This window comes from Harpia harpyja, chromosome 18, assembly GCF_026419915.1.
Source record: "Harpia harpyja isolate bHarHar1 chromosome 18, bHarHar1 primary haplotype, whole genome shotgun sequence".
Taxonomy (NCBI): Eukaryota; Metazoa; Chordata; class Aves; order Accipitriformes; family Accipitridae; genus Harpia; species Harpia harpyja.
The window spans coordinates 23997731-24015480 of NC_068957.1; the positions used below are offsets into that span (position 1 = coordinate 23997731).

A 17750-nucleotide genomic window follows, 5' to 3' on the forward strand; every position below is an offset into this window, starting at 1 on the left:
GAAAGCCAAGCAGCGCTGTGCGGCAGGCAAGAGGCAAAGTTAAATTGCACGTCAGTTAGTACGAAATGCTTAAATAACTATTTTAATATGTCCGGCGTGATAGCTGACTTTGTCTACAAGTGATCTGCGAGACGTAGCAAAACGCAGCTGAATGCTTTTATCTGCAGTATGTTGAACAGAGGCTCAGAAATTTGGGTGGTGTGGATTACACAGGTTCAGCAGAGCAAACACCCTGCAGAACTGCTTTCTGACTAAAGGAGAAGTCATTTTCTGTGTTATTTTTGATTCAAGAGTTCTACTTGGCCCCAACATTGAAGCAGAGCTGAAGGAAGAGCAGGGCATTGGCAGTTAATATTTTTATGCCTTTTTTTTTTTTTCCTTAGGGAACAATTCTCCACTATTTTTGGGGATAAAGTGCAATGGGAATAGGACTGCGCAGTGGAGAATTCAGTGTGGCAGAAGGATGGGAAGCATGAAGATTTCTGAGCTGGTTTGGACGCTGCATCCACCAAGTAGAAGGGATGTTTTACTAGAATTGTTCATCAAAACTGAGACCTCGTATGGATTATTCTGTTGGAAAATCAAGAAAACCACCACTGATTTTTTCCCCCACAAATACAAAGCAGAGATCTTGTGTAAAAGGAGACAATGTTAAAATAACCAAGCACCAGAAGGGTCTAAAAGGAAAAGCCTGAGGTTAGAGCAGAAAGAAACTGTAAAAAGTTTTAAAAGAAATTTTATAAAGCCATATTTGTATTCAAAATCTATGATCATTTTGAAATCAGAATAACTACTGTTAGATTATTTGCTCAAAGCAGTTTTATAGTGAGAAAAAAACCCCCATCGCTTGTATCCCACTTTCAAAAATAATTCTATACCATTCTGAAATCCCAAAAGACAATAAAAATCACCTGGATTTACGATGCTCGGGTGTATTGGAATTAGATGCAAGCAACTGGGTTTTCCCAGGAATGTTATTCTGGAATATTTGAATAACATGCCTTTTGGACCAGGTGCTTGGGTTGTGTGTGTGACGTGGGTACGTGAGCCCTATGAGGTGGAGTCGTGATGTCGCTGCATTTCCCGTACATCACTTAGCACAGCTCAACATCATGACCCCAGTGAAACCAAGCAAGAGTTTGCCCGTGACTTCAGTGGAGCCAGAACTTCATCCCAGGCCCGGAGCAGCTGATGGAGAGTGCCACGGGCTGGTGACCTGGAGCAATTTCAAGTCAGTGCTGTAGAGGTGAAAAAATTCCTTGTCACATACCTGATCTCATCGACAACCCAGGGTACCCAAATTTCACTTTGGATTTTCTACTGAGTTTCCATTCCCCTTGCAACTATGTAGATAATATGTTAGGGCATTATTCTTAAAAAAGTAAAGAATTAATTTCTTTAAGAGATGGGCAATTTGTAGAAGACATGTGTGTAATTTTGCATTCTAAATGTGATTTATATTTACAAATAAATTTGCATAAAATCTCCAGCTCTTGATGTCATAGTTCTATTTTATCTTTAATTCAGATGCTCAAGAAATGTAAATTATTTTTACAGCTAAATAAAAGCTATACAAAGCTGCCAGGAAAGAATAATGAGATACACATTGTGCCATGCAGCCATGATAAATCCAGCAGCACCATGGTTACAGTCAAAACGCGAGGCCATCAGCAACTAGGGAATATCAACACATATAGATTCCTCTGACTAGATTTAGCAAACTAATCTTAACTAGGGAAGCTCATGGCACTAGGTCAGCAAAAGAAAATCTTTACCTGAAAGGTAGACAGGCACCTAAAATGAGGAAGAACAGTCGGTTTATATGGCAAGGGTTTATTATAGATTAAAATGTAGTTGGGTCAGGCTCTGCATATGTGCTTTGCAGAAATAAAGGTATCAGCTTTCCTGTAACATGGCGAGGTTTGCAAATAATTGGTGGGTTTGCTAACGGTAGTATGGGCTTATAAAATACGGCTTGGTCATGAGGATGGCACCAGTGAGAAGGTATATTTGCACCCCCTTAGTCATTGTGGTAAAAGACTTCAGTGCCATGGCTCTGGGTTGACCAACAGATTAAGAAATGGGTTCCCCTCATTAGAAATTAACTCAAACATGAGGAGATAATTATGCCAAACAAGGGTGTGAAGAGCCTCAGCTGGCTGTAATCAAAGGAAAGTAAATAAAAGGTGTACTGAGCCCGCTGTACCCTTCTCCTGGAGAGGAGACTCGTGGGATAAATTGCCTGGATTTTCAAGAGGACAAACCTTGCTTTCCATGACTTGTTTTAGCTGATGCAGGTAGGTCTCGTCATTCTCTGTTTGTGTCTCATGTCTGACAGTGTTTCCCAGTAATACTTGGTTTTTTTGGTGTGCATTTTTGCTGTTTGTTTGCCGCTGGATGTGTCTTAATCCACCCTGCTCTTTAAAGTTTACATAAAATGAACTAAAGCTGATATGCACAGCACTGCTGACTTGTTGCTATTCCCTTTTTGCTGAATTACAGTTGTCTTGCTTTAATTCAACTCATTATTGAGTTCAAACACCTCCAAGAGCGGTTTGCCAGGAGCTAGGTGACCGCTCCAAGGCTCTTTGCGGGAGGAGGCATACAGAAGACCAGGCGGGGATGAAGGGGTGCGTTCAGTGTTTTCTGGATGACCAGCTGTGTAGGATGTTTAGAGGAAGCAGCTGCGATGAGTTCTCCTGTAGTGTCTAAATTTTGCAGAATCTGTTTGCTCTAGAGCTGTCACTACCAAGTTTTATTTTGTGGCAAAGTGTATGGGGTGTATAGCAAACCTTGTGTTCTGGAATCTGCTGCTTTTCCCCTTTGGGTTTCCTCTTCCAGACAAAAGAAGCAACAGTTTTGTGACAAGTTTTATATGGGTACCAGCCAGGACGCTGCACGCTGCTGAGCACCTCGTCAAGTAGGTGCTGAGCCTTTTAAGCCCTGTGGGTTTAAGGGCTGCGGGGTCCTCGGCATCCTGAAAACTGAACCCTGTGATGCTCAGTTCTCCGAAGCGTGTGGACAACAGTTTGCAGTGAATAGGGACAGCCTAAAACTTGCGTCAAAAGAAACGCTTTGTTTTGCTGAATCAGGGCAGTGAATGCACGTGCATCTCGGAGAGCGTGGACAGGCCTGTTGACTCCTAAGGACCACTCATGTGCCTTAATTGACTATGTGCATGAATGCTTAACTGGTTGGGATCAGCATCAACATCCCTGAATGTCAAGCTCTCTTCTGTGTCTATTTTGTAAAGCTAATGACCACCAGGCTTTAAAAACCTGGTTCTGGTCTTTGGAGATGCTGAGGCATCTTATTTCATACTTTTTAAAGGTGAATGCCTTCACCTTAAAATAAAATGTCTTTATTTCAGAGACACTGGAGCATAGAAAAATGGAGAGCTGTAAACTTAACGTCCTTGGAAGTTTAAGATTTTTTTAAATGTCCGTAACTTGAAAAAGGAACCAAATAATGCTGCTTAGAAACATTGGAAAACAAAGAAGTCATGCTCGGCAGGCAGCTCTTATGACAAGGCTCTGCCCAGAGTGAATTTTTATGCTTGAGTTATAAACCCTTGAAAAATGGGGATCCTAATGCAAAAGCTGACACAGCTTTAACTAAAGCAGCTCTAGTAAGAGCTGCTATAATTATTTGCTCATTAATTACAAATTTTGCAAGACACGAGAGTAACACAAATTGGAAAATAGGAATAATTATCAGTAATAATGCCACAGAAGCTGGACACATTGAAAGTATCTTCCTCTTTAAATTTAATAATAGCAAGACAGCTAGGAAACTAATAAGAAATACATAATTGAAAATTAACCTTGCAAATCTGCTGTTAATAAACCATGGTACTCTTGCGTTACAATAATTTTACAGAGCCCTTAATTTGCATTTGAAGTGTTATTCCAGGTAATACTTTGTGTGTTCACAACAATTACTATGTCTTTGAATTAAAACAAAAATGCAAAGGGAGGATTTAGTATAGCTGAACAGTACAGAATAGTATATACTGTAGTTTTTAGTAGCTCAGAGCTCGAACGATTGGAAACCAAACGTACAATGGTGATTTTTGTGCCGGCTGTTATGCCTGAATGCTGTTTTGTTATTGTTGAATTCGAGTATTGTGGTGTTCTGTGCTTTCATCCTTAGCTTGTGTAAATATACCAGTTGGGCTGCTGGATCGCTTGCACTTTCTCATCCTCCGAGGTGCGAGGCTTGATTACTTGGGGATGCTTGAAAGCATCCAGTGTGTTGGTAACAGGTAGTGTGTGGTCCTTGGAATGTTCTGCTACAGTGCATGGTTTTACCATTGTGTTTGAGCCGATTTAATGGATCTAATGGGGGCAGGCTGCTGGAGGCACTGGGGTTTGCTGAGCAGGGTAAGTCAGATTAGCCTGTGGTTTAATGGAAAGGTGCTGCTTTACTGCAGGTTGGCACCTTGTGCCTGAGCTTTGCCTGTGGCTTTCCATTCAGAGGGAGATGGTAGTTCCTTATGGATGTCTTATATCTGTTGCCAATCAACAGAAGTCTATAATAATCTGTTAAATCGATCGGTTTGCAAGTAAGGATGAAAAGAATTCTTTATTCAAAACTCAGGCTGAGTCAACTGCTCTTGCTAAGGATCCCCCACTCATAAAATAAACCTGATGAATATTGCTGCCTGCTCCTTGCGTTCAGTCACAGAAAACTTGTACATTTATAGCGAGAAGTGTTTTGCAATTTTGGAGCTTATATCTACTGAGCTGTGACTGCTCAGCTGAAAAAAGAGGATGGACTGTAACAAAGAGGAACAGCCCTGACTGCAGGCTTGTACTTATATCGCAGTGTTAATGGGAGTAGAGGTATATCCAGGGTTTCAAAGTTGTGTATGGCCAAGCAGCTTAAAAAAAAAAAAAAAAAAAAAAAAATAACCCGGAGACCTACAGTGTTTGGCATCAGAAAGGAGGAACATTGTACACAAACAATTGGGTTAAGAGTGTGCACTGCAAACAGGGTTTCTGCACAATTCCAAACTCCATCGAGGGCTGCATGTAAAATGTTGGCTTCTTTGTGCAAACCCACAAATCCTAGGGAAAAGGCCATTAGGGGTCAGCAATTCAGCTGTTTGTCTGCTCACTTTATGTAAGAGGTTAGCAGCAGTATGCTTTTTGTCCAAAGCCAGCAATAGCAGGAACAGCTTGTTTCTGAAAGGGCTGTGGCTCCCCTAGTAGTGATAGAAGAAGGGGTCCTGAAATAAACCTCGAATGTGGATAGTCTTTGATTTGACCTTTTGTCCATTTATTTGGCTATAAGCGTATGCTTAGCACAGCATTTGACTCCTGTCATTCCCTTCCCTAGCAGCCTATATAGCTCAAGCACCACCAGCACAGACTTTTTTCCTCCATTTGAGTGTGTTTCGAGGAATTTGGAATACATTGTAATGTGGGACAATAAGGCATTTTGGTTGCCCAAGCTCTTCTTCCAGAGGATCTCAGGGTGTTGTATGGAAAAGCAAACCTTCCATCCCCTTGCAGCCTCGGGGTGAAGTCCCAACAGCATTGCAAATCTCAGGGGCTACAGCCCACGGGAGGAGAGGACGGCGATGTCCCCCTCCAAACACCTTTAAAATCAATTTTCATTTTTGCATTTTTTTTTAAGATGTAAACTCACTTTAAAGTCTCTTCTGCTTTGGGGACAAACCACAGAAAGCTCTCTAAACAGTGGAGTAGGGCTTATCTGTGTGAACTCAGCGGGGCTGTGTCTGACTTGAAATGTGCTGATGTGAGGAGAACTTCACTTGATCCATGAAGTTTTGTTGTGGAAATGGAGCAGCGCGAGGGTGGGTGTTCCTCAGCTTCACCCCCATCAGGCTGTAACCGTTGCATTTGTGAATGCAAGAATTAACGGCATGGAGTTAAGAGATGACCCAGTGAGGGACTGTTGAAGATGGTTTAGATGCAGCTTCCCTCCCAGGTGTGTCTGTAGGTCCTGTTGGCAGTTCTCTGCAAGACCAAAGCCGGTGCTGGGGCTGTGTTGGATTTCTCGTGGGAGCTCAGAAGCTCAGCCAGCCCGAGAGAGGCACTGAGCAGAGCTTTCTGTGTGCGCAGAGGCATGTCTTGGGTAGAGAAAGCCTTGAGAGCTGAATGGATGAAGAAGAGCAGGGAGTGGGCAGTCACTGTTCAACCTTGAGAAAAAGGAGATGGAAAATACCCTCTCCTCCGTCTGAAAAACAGGAGGCTGTGGGAGAAATGTGTCTCTTAATGATGCTCCTGAGGCAGCCTCTGCTAGTGATTCCTGATCAGTATTCTGTTCATCACCACTTTCTCAAGGAAAGACATAAAGGATCAACTTAGCCAAAAGGAAGCTATTTTTAGAAGAAGGAGAGATGATTTTTTTTTTCTAACCATTCTGCTGTTATTTATGTTGCATAGTTCTTGAGTTATTTATTTCAGTGGGAGTTGATGCAAAGTGGGACGGTGTTTAATGTGTGGAAGGATGGTGAAATCCATCCTACAGCTGTCCTTGCTATTTCAGGGCTGGGCTTTGATAGTCTTTCCAACCTTGCAAATTGGATGGCACTTTTTGGACATTATCAAAGTGTTGCTGATTGCGAGGGGTGTTTGTCATCTCCAGTCCCTTTGGCTTGCAGCACACTGCCCGGGCTTCTGCAGTTTGTCACTGCAGTATATTTTAACCTGTCACTTAACTCACCCGTATGCATTTTTAAAACACTAAAAAGCAACTGATAATTCAAAGTGCGCTCCAAGGTAAAAATAAAAAACGTTAATACTTTTCATCGATTGAAGCTAATTTATGCGAACCGGGCTCTGCTCGCAACTGCAGCAAGGTATAAATGGTGACATCATTGAGCATGAGCTCTGCCAACCTGAGTTAGTGTTGGAATGACAATGGAGTGATTTAACTATTATGATCTCACTTAATATTTCATACTTAAAATGTAGCCTAACCTGTAATTCAGGGTTATATGAAGTACACATTGTAGAGTTGTTTCAGAACAGATTTTTGACACAAACTTTGCGGTTAAAGGAAATGTTTGAGTGACATACTTACTGCATATGCTGTTGTTTTGCAAGGCTGGTGGAAATCCTTTCAGAAAGGAATATTTACTGCGGAATGTTTTCTATTTTATATATATGTGTACATGTATATAGACACAAGCACACAAAAGGGGAAAAAAATCTGTTATGTTGTCTTAAGCTTTCTGATATGAAATTGTCACAGGAAAAGAAAATCACTTGCATCAAATACAGCTGCAGTTTTTAAATCCCAAACCCTGTCATCCTCACAACAATGACAACAACAAAATACTGTAGACACGATGGGTCATGAGTTAGAACTTTTAACAATTTTAGCTTCCAGCCTCTTTTACAGAAACAGTGCTAAAATGACCTTGCATTCAGTAAGGGAGGTATTGCAGCTGGTCTGAAAAAGCATCAAGTAAAGCAGCAGAAAGAGAAAAGCATGTTTTACTTGATCCTTTGGCTCCCCAGGTGTGTGGCTGATGGGGGAGGATCTGCTTCTCCTCCCCATCCCTCAGTGCCAGCCTCTGCAGGTGGAAGCCATCAGTCGGTTTGCTCATCTTGCACTTTTTTTCGTATTATTTGTATGAGACTTAGAATAGCAAGGTTTTCTTGAATTAGTCCACGGTGAGGAGAGGCAGAGCTTAGGCTGAGTGTGTTGACGGAAAACAATATCTAAGCTAACAAGGCCTGAGCTATAGGACAGTCTGACCAAAGAGCAAATGGTGACTGGTAGCCTTCTAGTCAAAACTGTGTAGGCAAGATACTTAAATTTCTTTAGGATGAAACTCAGCGGATGTAGGAGGGCTTAGCTGCTAAACCTTGGCTAGGAGGTTGGGACAGATGAACCAGGAAAAGCTTTTCCCATTTGGGTGGGTTTAGCCAGTCTTCTGGCCCTGGTACTGTACCTAAAGGATCTGTGGCTCTGTAGACATGAGGTGGCTGTGGGGATGATACCAAACTGGGAGAAGTAGTCAGCAAGTCAAAGGACAGGACTGCCCTCCAACGCAGCCTTGGCAGGTTGGAGAAATGAGCTCAAGACCCTCATGAAGGCCACCATAGACCATACAAAGTCCTGCACCTGGTTTGGAGTAACTCCATGCAACCGTACAGGCTGGAGACTGGCTGAGAAGCAGCTTTGCAGGCAAAGACCTGGGGGTCCTGGTGGGAAAGCAGAACATAAGCCACCAGTGTGTCCTTGCAGTGAAGAAGTCAATGCTCAAAGTTTGAATGGAAGAGGGTCTGCCTTTGAAGTTGGCCCTGTTTTTAACAAGGGGTTCAACCAGAAAGCCTTCAGAAACCCCTTCCAAATGACATTATTTTGTGATTAGTTAACAGAGCCCCTTTGCAGCTGCCTTTAAAGGATAGGGAGGAATGATTTGGGGGTAAGTTTTTTTTTCTCTAGGAATGTGGTATTATCTGCACCTGCAGTTCAATTAAGTCTAAGATTTGCAAAGATTCATTCTTCATGACCTTAAGGGTCAGTGCTGCTGCTCCTTTTTGGAGAGAAAAAGGACAATGAGTATCCCAGAAAGAATGTGGTCAAGCCTTGAGTCTGCAAACTGCCTAGTTGTCTGGGAAAATGGCCTTTTTTCCCTGTAAGAGTGTCATGTTCTGTGTCATGAAGCCAGGTCTCGTTGCTCATTGGTGGCCACCAGCAGCCCATATTTGAAAGCACATTTCGGTGGTTACTCAGCATGTCTGAGGCTGAGACACTTCATGCTTAAGCAGGGAGGATGGATTTCATTGGTGAAGTTTTTTGCACTCATGTTTGAAAATGTTTTGCAAAGACATTTTCCATACCACTAGAATGACCTTGTCACTGCTATAAATACTTATCAAAAGCAATCATTATTAGTTCAAGTCTTTAAAATATAGTGACATCAGTAGTACTCATCAATATGAGGTTTTTCAGTTGAATTAGGGTAAGAGGAGGAAGGGGCTATTGTTCTAGAATTCTTAGTTTATTTAAATGTTACTTTAGGATTTTTTTTAGTCCAGAATGAATTCCCAGTGTTCCTTACAGCTGATAGAAAATTTTATGGTTTTTCAATCAGAATCAGTTTAAACCACTAGAAAACACCCTTTGTTCCTATATTGATAGAAACCCAGTATTCTCCTTTCTTCCTGTTTGGCCTCCCCTGCCCTGGATGTAATGGGAGTAAACACAGTAGAAGGATTTGTATTACCAGCAAAGAAGAACAATTGCAGCAGTGTTTAAATTCACAAGGTTTGAGGATTGTAATTGGAGTTTATATGAGGGTGGGGGGGCAGGGGGCGAATGTTTATCCCACTTCATTTTTAGAGGCTCTCCATTTGTGTTATCTGTGCTTATGGCACAGGGACAAACATTTTTCCACATAACAGAAATAATTCTGATTCCGTTCCAAAAATAGTCTAGGAGCCATGAGATCCCAGGAATAGGTTTCTCCCTCTAGTGGCAGCAGAAAGGAAGATACAGAGCTCTCAGACCAGGTAGCTTCCCCTTTTTAGAAAAGCATAGGAGGTAAAAGACCTGCTGGGGGTTTTTTTTACCACTTCAAAGAAAGATTCATAGGGCACAAAATATCTGTGACTTCTTTATGGTTCTCCTTAGTCATTGAAATACTTGTAAAATCAAGATACCAAAACAAGGATGTTTCTTTAATTTTTTAAAATTACCTTGAGGCTCAAAGTACAACTGAGGCAACTTGATAAACGCAAATGCTAATGTTTGGTGTCCTGCCCTCTCCTGTTGGGAGAACCATGGAGCAGACACTGTACTCAGGAGTCAGTGCTGGAACTAGCTCAGCATCTGTCCCTGCAAATAATGCCTAGCGCTGGGATAGCCTGCAAAGAGGGAGGGATGGGGAATCTTCAGAGAATTGCCTTGGTGAGTGTTTGAATCATGTTTGAGGCTACCATGCTAGTTTGACAGGTAAAGTGTAAACCCATGTGTTCTTAATGACTAAATTACCCCTAGTGCCTTTACAGGAAAGGAAAAAAATATACTGTGTCTAGAGGCAGAAGAGCCTGACCACCACCTAGAAGTCAAATAAAAAGCACAGTGAACCAAATCTACCACTTCTGTCCTATTTCTGCTTTCCATCTCCTGTTAATGCCTTTACCACCTGAGAAGACCGTAAAACTACTAATACTTGTTTTAGACTTGGGCAGAAAGGTTGATCTGTGGAGGAAGGCTGGCTGAAACGCTTGATCCCCGGTTGGCTTCTGAATATGTTGTCAGTGTTTTAGTCCCCGTGACTCAGCCACTGCTTCTTTTGAGTCTATTTTAGTAAAGCGTTACTTTAATAGAAGAGATTGCATGAATGAAAGGAAAGGTTGAAACAGCACCTTAAATTCTGGAAGAATGTGTCCTTCAAGTTCTATAGCACTGAAAATAGGGTTCAACTAAAGGATGTGAGCTGTTCTCCAAAGAAAACATGGTAAGACACCCTCAGCCCCAGTGTGGCTGGGGTGCAGCTGATGGTAGACACCAGGCTGTGGAGGTTACCTTTGTCTGATGTGGGGCAGTAACAGAGGTGTCCCTTGCTGGGCTGGGGGTAATGTGTGTTTGCCTGCCTTGGTAAGCTCTACCTGGCCTCTGGGGGCGAAGAGCTCTCCCTTGGGAAGGCCCAAGGAGGAATATATGGCCAACATCTGTAGTGCACCTTATTACACGCATGGTGTCCCCTGGGACACAGGAAATGTCTACCTGACCTGTAAGGTCATGTGCATTAGTCCATGAATTTGAAAGTCTTCCATCAGGGAGGAACTTAGTGACTTCAGAGTGAAATGCAAACTCCGTTCCTTCCCGTTAGGGTTGTGAATTGGCAAGACAGCTTCTTTCTGTAGAAGTTGTCGATATTTCTTTTGCCCTTTCTGAGGGCTGTTGCTTTGGAACCTGTTTCATGTTAGGACTTTCCGAAGAAAGGACTTGCCGTAGGAAGTCTTGGATTCTGGCAGGCCTGTGTGTGCCTGCTGGATGGTTGTGGCTACCTGAGCTCACTAAGGTTGGGAGACCTCTTCGCAAAGGGTCGTGTTTGCCTCTCACCTTGTCCTCAGGACCAGGTCAGCTTGTTGCAGATGTTTGCCCAGCAACCATCATCATGCTGCCTGGAAGGTTCCTTAGGACATTAATTAAACATCAGTACAGAAAACAGTGGGACTTATTTCTTCCGTGCTGCCTTCTGTGAGAAGGTTTAAATCTTAATTACTTTCCAGTTCGTAAAGCAATACTTCAGTCTTTTAACACGGTCATTTCTTTGGACAATGTCTTACCCTAGCTCTGGCAGATACCTGGACTGCTTTTCCAGCATCTTGTTTCTGCACTGTATGTGAAAACTGTTCTAATTTTATTTTACCTACCTGTAAAGGTTCCTTTCATTCATTGCCTTTGCTTTTTTTATCACTTTTTATGCTCTCAACTTCATTATGCAATTGTTCCAACCCTGCTCTGTATTTGATGTTGTATAACTTGTCTGCCTTTTTTCCCCACTGTTGATTACTTTTACATTTCTATGTTCCTTCACACTGGCTTTAAAAATAAAATAGAAAAAAACAACTTGAACATTCCCTGTGCAATTACTGTGAGGTGGTATGCATAACCCTTGGGCATACATTAATTTATCTTTGAACACTTTCTATTTCCTCCGTGTCCTTTTTCTCCCCAGCTTTATCATGTTGAATTTCACCCTGCACTTAGTCTCCCAATGTTGCTCTGCTAAAATCTAATCTACTTGTTTTCTAACTTTTAGTTGAACATTAATCCTAGTGAAATCCTTAAAGGCTGCAGCCCTGATTCTCCCCCACACTTGCATCACCAGTCATAACTGCTGTTACAGAAGCCTTGCTCAAGAATTACTCCCTACAAAAAGCCATCATCTTTCCGTACATACTTCAGATGATGAAAATAATACTTGCAGCCAGGACCCACTGTAGGACTGCGCACAGTAAAGAAATAAATTTTTCACAGCATCTGCAAGTGTTGCTTACATCTTTTCCCCCTCTCCAAATTTTAGCCTTTCACTTAGACGTGGTCTCAGCTGAACATTTAAGCATCTGCCTAATTTTGAGCAACTAAGCAATCAGTCGCAACTATAACTATTTTCCTTCTGTTAAGAGTGCTGCTCTTGCCCTTTGGGCTACAGCTGTACTCTTTTTCTGAGCTGGTGTCCCGACCGAAGTGGACAAATTCAATGGAAAGATGGTGGGGGTGAGAGCAGGGGCAGCACTGGTGCTCTCTTGTCAGGCGTGGAGGAGCTAAGCGGCAGGAACGCTGGGGAGACCCCCACCACTGCTGTTGACCCTGGGGCACAGTGCTTCCTCTGAAAGGTTTTTGCAGCTCACGTCATGGAGCAGGCATGATCATGGGCCGTGTTCATTGGAAAGGTGTGGAGAATTTAGCTGGATCGGGCTAGAGTGGAATTAAAAAAAAAAAAAAAAATTGCATCAGCCCATCTAACTCATTGCTTTGGGAACCAACTGGACCAGGGTTTGACTTTGCAGCAGTACATAAGTTGTACAGGAAGCACTTTAACAGATAAATTAGCAATAAAGAGTCACTTCCATCCTACAAACACTGACTTCTCATTGTCTGGCAATGTGCGGCTCAGCAAATGCAGTGACAATCCGATGGGTCCAGTGAGACTTGTGTTAGAGAAGGGATGCTCAATTGCTGGTGAGGGTGTTCAGTGGGTGATGCTCTGCAGAGTAAGTGTAGTGTCCAGCTTTTCTTCAGTGCAGAGAAGGGAACAGATGCATATACTACAGACCTGAGAAAACAGCCTTTTGCATGTGACTGGTAAGATTTACTAGTAAGACAGTTTTCTGCAGAGCGATTTCAGCAGATATCTGTAGTCTTAAATACCTTTGAGCGGTGAGGAGAGCCAGCCTAGCCATGGCAATGTCCTTAAGTCTCTGGTGAAATGTGCCTACATCGGATCGTGCTGAGGTCGCTCAGGGCTGCAGCAGGCACAGAATGATGGACAAATGTGTCATTGGGACCTATGAGAGGGACAGAAGCAAACTGCCTAGAGGTGGGTGGTAGTGCAAGGAATGAAGAGGATTTTATGTCCGTAAGATGTAGCTGTACCTGGAAGAAAGGCAGTAGTATGTGCTGTGAGCAGGAGCAGCGGCTGGTGAAGGGAGACGGACTAGCTGCTACATGATGTCCTTGGACCCAAAGTCATGGAATCGTAGAATTGTTTAGGTTGGAAAAGACCTTTAAGATCGAGTCCAACCGTCAACCCACCACCACCATGCCCACTAAACCATGTCCTGAAGTGCCACTTCTGGGACTTTAATAAAGCCATGGTTGAGGTGCCTTCAGGTGGATTGTGAAGACAGCTCTGGCCCGGCAGCAGTAATCACCAGAAACATCACATTTTGAAGGACTGGCTTTCCCACCAGATGTCTGTGGGCTGGCAGGAGAGGACAGTGGCTTGTGGCAGGTTAGTCACTGCTGGTCAGCCACATCTGTGGTGCTGACCCTGGAGCAGGTGAGCAGCAACCCAGCAAGCACCCATGGCAGGGGGAAGGCAGCCAAAGGCACTGGGACACGGGGCTCTACATGGATACTGCAGTTCTGACGCTTCCATGAATTTCCTTAAAAATCAACCAACTTGGATGGGTAAGCATAAAGTCTACGTGTTAATGAACACAAAGGTCTTGAAACAGACTCCAGAGGAGCCCTGGACTTTTCTAGATCTGTCAGACTATTTCCTGAAAACTCCCAATGGCTAATTCCATTAAATGTACTTCTTTGTAAGCACATAAAATCAATTATCAATGCATATAAAATAGTATCAGTGTCGAAACTTTCTGAATGTATATGTCTTGTTCTTCCCTATCTTTATCTAGTCCTTGTGTTATCATATGTAATTAACACATCTAATGAAATATTGACTTTAAGTGACCTCATCAATGTCATGGCTTATTAAGTTTTGTTTTTTCATGTAATGTTCCTTTTCCTCTCTATTGAATGATTACATTCATTTGTTTATCATAATTTCTGAGCACATATATTTTGGAAAATAAAGTTGAAATGCCAAGTGCTTTCAGGAAACACTTTCAAGCACAGTAAATGATGTATCTGAACATATTTAATTTTTTATTAAGTGCAACATGAAAACATGTCTTTACTTTCATTGCTTTTTCTTTTCTATCTCCCACCTACTGCATTTTTCCCCAGGAAGGCAGCAGGCAAAAAGAATGATGAGGATTTCTTGTGTTAAATGAAAACAACTTAAGCATCTTTTTTTTTTTTTTCCCCCCTCCTTTGGCCTTTAATCTCAAGTGAAAATTTGCAATCAGAATGCATGCTTTCAGTTCAAATAGGAAAAGTATTCTTCACAAACAAGTATTTGTTTGGAGGGGGAGAAAGCTCTAATTGTAAATGTTGGTTCTCACAATAAATATTTTTGTAGTGTATTTGAATTGATTAATCTGTCACTTTTTTCAGTAAAGTGCAAAATCAGATCAACCCACATCTTGCTTATTTACATGGCCAGCTTTAATTTATCATTAGTTGTATTGAGTACTAAAGCTTTTAGTGCAAAAGATACCTCTTTCACTTAATGGATAATCATTTAGTGGAATATAATTAAAAAAAATTTATATGGTATCTCTGCCATGGCTGTAACCTAACCTCAACATGATAAACCTTCTCCAGTAGGATTAGCACTTTCTGGTGGCTTTTGCCTGGGTATTTGTCTAGTCATTAGTTCAACATCCAACTTAGCCCAAGTATGCTGTGATCTGAAATCAGGTACTTGACACAGTAAAAATATTTCTGGGTTTGGCTGTAGTTTATATTAGACTACTTTGTGTCAGGTAATTCAATAGGATTTCAATCCAGATCACTGCATCTTTTTAATTAGAAGATAAGAACAAGCAATTCAAGGCAGAGTCTGAGAGAATTGGAGAGGCACTCTATCCCTGTGTGCAAGACAAGGGGACAGAAACTCTACCTGGAAAAAAGATGAAATGAAAACAAGTTCTTGAGCAAATTATGGGAAGAGACTGGACAGATCAGGATAAGACATTTTATTTTGAATTGCAGTGAAGGGCCGTGGGGAAAGAGCTGGTTTTTCTCAGCAGTTGCTTTTCTGGGGACTACAGCTGTATCTCCCCAGCCTCTGAAGCACAGAGGGATGGGAATGTCAGCCTTTTCACAAAGGAGCACTCTTAATTAGGGATGTAAGTTTGCTATAACTTCTTTTTACACTCGGATAATCTCAAAAGATGAAGAAATCTGACTTCAGCCTGTTTTCCTCCTTTCCAGTGTACTTACATTGCTGAGCCGCAGCAGTCCTGCGAGGTGGCAACGGTGGCACTGCAATGTTGTATGTGCTGAAATCAGGGCAATCAATCTTAATGCCATTCCGGTGCCCGGTACTGTAGGTGGTGTGACAGGTTGAGTTTCCATTAAGGGGTGAGGGTTTCCTTCAGGAAAACCTGCAGGAAGGAGCTGAGAGGAGTGCTGTGTAGGTTCAAGTGTGTATCAAAGCCTTTTTTGTCAGGGGGTGTGAGGATATTTTCAATGGTGTTTGGACTGAGATGCTGGGACACTGACAGCTGTTTAGTGAGGAAGACTATGCTGAAAGCTGGACCTGAACTCACCAAACTAAAGTTTAAGGGGAAAAGCTTTGAATTAATGCATCGTTCAAAACTGAACAAGTGCATCACTCGTTAACGGCATGGGTCAACTCTGCTTTTTGTGCTAAATGTGGAAAAACTAGGCTTTAATTGGGTTTTGTTTCAGCTAGTGTATGTCTACCTGGGTTTCAGCTGTCATTGCTGTGGAGTAGGATCTCCTCTCCAGCTCCTGCTGAAGCCTAGTGTTAGCTCTAGTGCCTTACTAGGGCATGGCCAAGGTCCATCATGGAGGTGACAGGAGGGTTTTGATTTTTTAACCTGCTACTTTCCTCTAACTCTTCTTTCTAAAGCCTGCAGCGGATTTATGACCTGCGCTCTTGAGCTCTGATGTTGCTTGTGATTTGTTTCTTGGCACGGAGAGGCATACTGCGTTTTGGATGTGTTTTCCTCTTTCTGCTAAAAGAGAATACTTAAAAAAAAAAAAAAAACAAAACCAAAAAAACCCCACCCCCATAACAACAAAAAAAAGCCCCCAAAACAAGCACCCACAAAACCCCCTCCAAAACTACAGGTTGCCTTTTTAATGATTTTTTTATGTGTGTAATAATCCAAGGCAATATCTAGAAGCTTCATTTTTGGAAGGGATTAACAAAGACTGTTTAATATCTTTCATGCGGCGTAGAGACTGCTGGAAAGAAAAACAGTGATCCAGAAGCAGTTATGTTTTCACTGACGCCTGGAATTGAAATACTGGTTGATTTTTTTTGTTTTGGCAACTTTTCTTCTTGAGGAAAGAACTTCTGAGTGCAATCAATTAAAGAAAGGATCTGATTTGCTTTGTAATTGTTTTTCTGTCTGTATGAATGATGTAAGGGCATATTGGAAGAATTTACTTCACTACTCTGTCTTTTCTAAAATAACAGGTTTACTGGTTGATTTATGGGTTGTTTGTTTTGTTTTTGTTGTTCTGTCTGTAGGTGAGAAAAAGGTTAATTTGCTTGAGAAATCATGTCTATGCCAGAGAAGGTCAACTTGTTCCATCATCGTGTACTGCCATTGGAGGCTGACCTGAACCTAAACTCAGTGGTTTAAGGGAAGAATTAGGCATCCTGTTTTTCTGCATGCTTTTCCCAGCATTTGTTTTCTCCTCTTTTTTCATAGTTTCTCAGAAAAGGCAGAAGGGTGTGACTCAGTGGTTAGTTGCTTATATACTCCCCGGAACTGGTTCTGTTCCCTGTAAAGTCATATTTTTGACGTTCTGCTTCAAAAACTTCAAACTTTGCTGTGGCCGTGCCAAGCTCGTGGCATCTCTCATCCTCTAGCTGACCAAAAGCCAAAATACCAAGAAGTCCATCTGTGAACTGTGTTAAAAGCAGTGAAGAAACGTGCAAGTATAACAGCCGGGAAAGACAGGGAATATTACATTTGTCAAAGAGCTGTCCGTAAACGTAAGACCATAGCGGCCAGTGAGGTTCCTGGGGATGTCCCCAGTTCCTCCTCTTCCTTGGCTGCTCCACTGAACTATTTCTGTAGCTCGTAGGATGTGGACCACAAATGACGAAGGACCAAAGTATTATTGGAGTTTAAACCTTTTGCAATGCCATAAAAGCTAATTAAAATAAAGGGTTTTCACGTTGTCTGTTTTTTTCGAGTAGAGCAAGTTTAATATTAATGTAACAGAACAGGGGGTCTGGTTCCTTGCTCTGTCACCCACTGCTCACTGCAAAACATCAAAGTGTTTGAGTCTCCTCTGTTTAATTTGGGTTTTTTTCTGCTCCTTTTTTCTTTCTTTTCATATGTTTAAGTTCATGTACATAATACATATTTTCAATATGTCTGTTCATCGTCTGTCAGAAAGCAGAGTGGTGGTGATGGAATATTTTAGGGTGATAATTTCAGAGAAATGTTAAGTCTTATAGAAACAACTTTGTTTCTATTTTCCAGATATGTGGTGAGATTAAAGTCTGGTTATTGGACTTGTTCTGCATATTTTGCCCATGTCCATTTTATAAGGCTATTTAAGTATTATTGTTATGTTTTGATTTCAGTGTGCTTCTCCCCCCTCCCTCCCCATTTTAAATAGCTAATTGCAATAATTCTGTAACTTTATTTTTGTAGAGTAATAATTTGCTTGTTTTCAGTTCTGGAGAA

At 41.9% G+C, this 17750-nt stretch overlaps 1 long non-coding RNA gene across 8 annotated transcripts in view; it reads left to right on the top strand.

The window, feature by feature from the left end:
• The window catches only part of LOC128153881 (uncharacterized), an 88074-nt gene extending 86587 nt beyond the window's left edge, over positions 1-1487 (top strand). For all 8 annotated transcript variants that reach the window (XR_008239134.1, XR_008239133.1, XR_008239132.1 and 5 more), the window contains one exon: positions 384-1487. This is a non-coding gene — a long non-coding RNA (uncharacterized LOC128153881). The remainder of the gene's footprint in view (positions 1-383) is intronic.
• The last annotated feature ends 16263 nt before the right edge of the window (positions 1488-17750 follow it).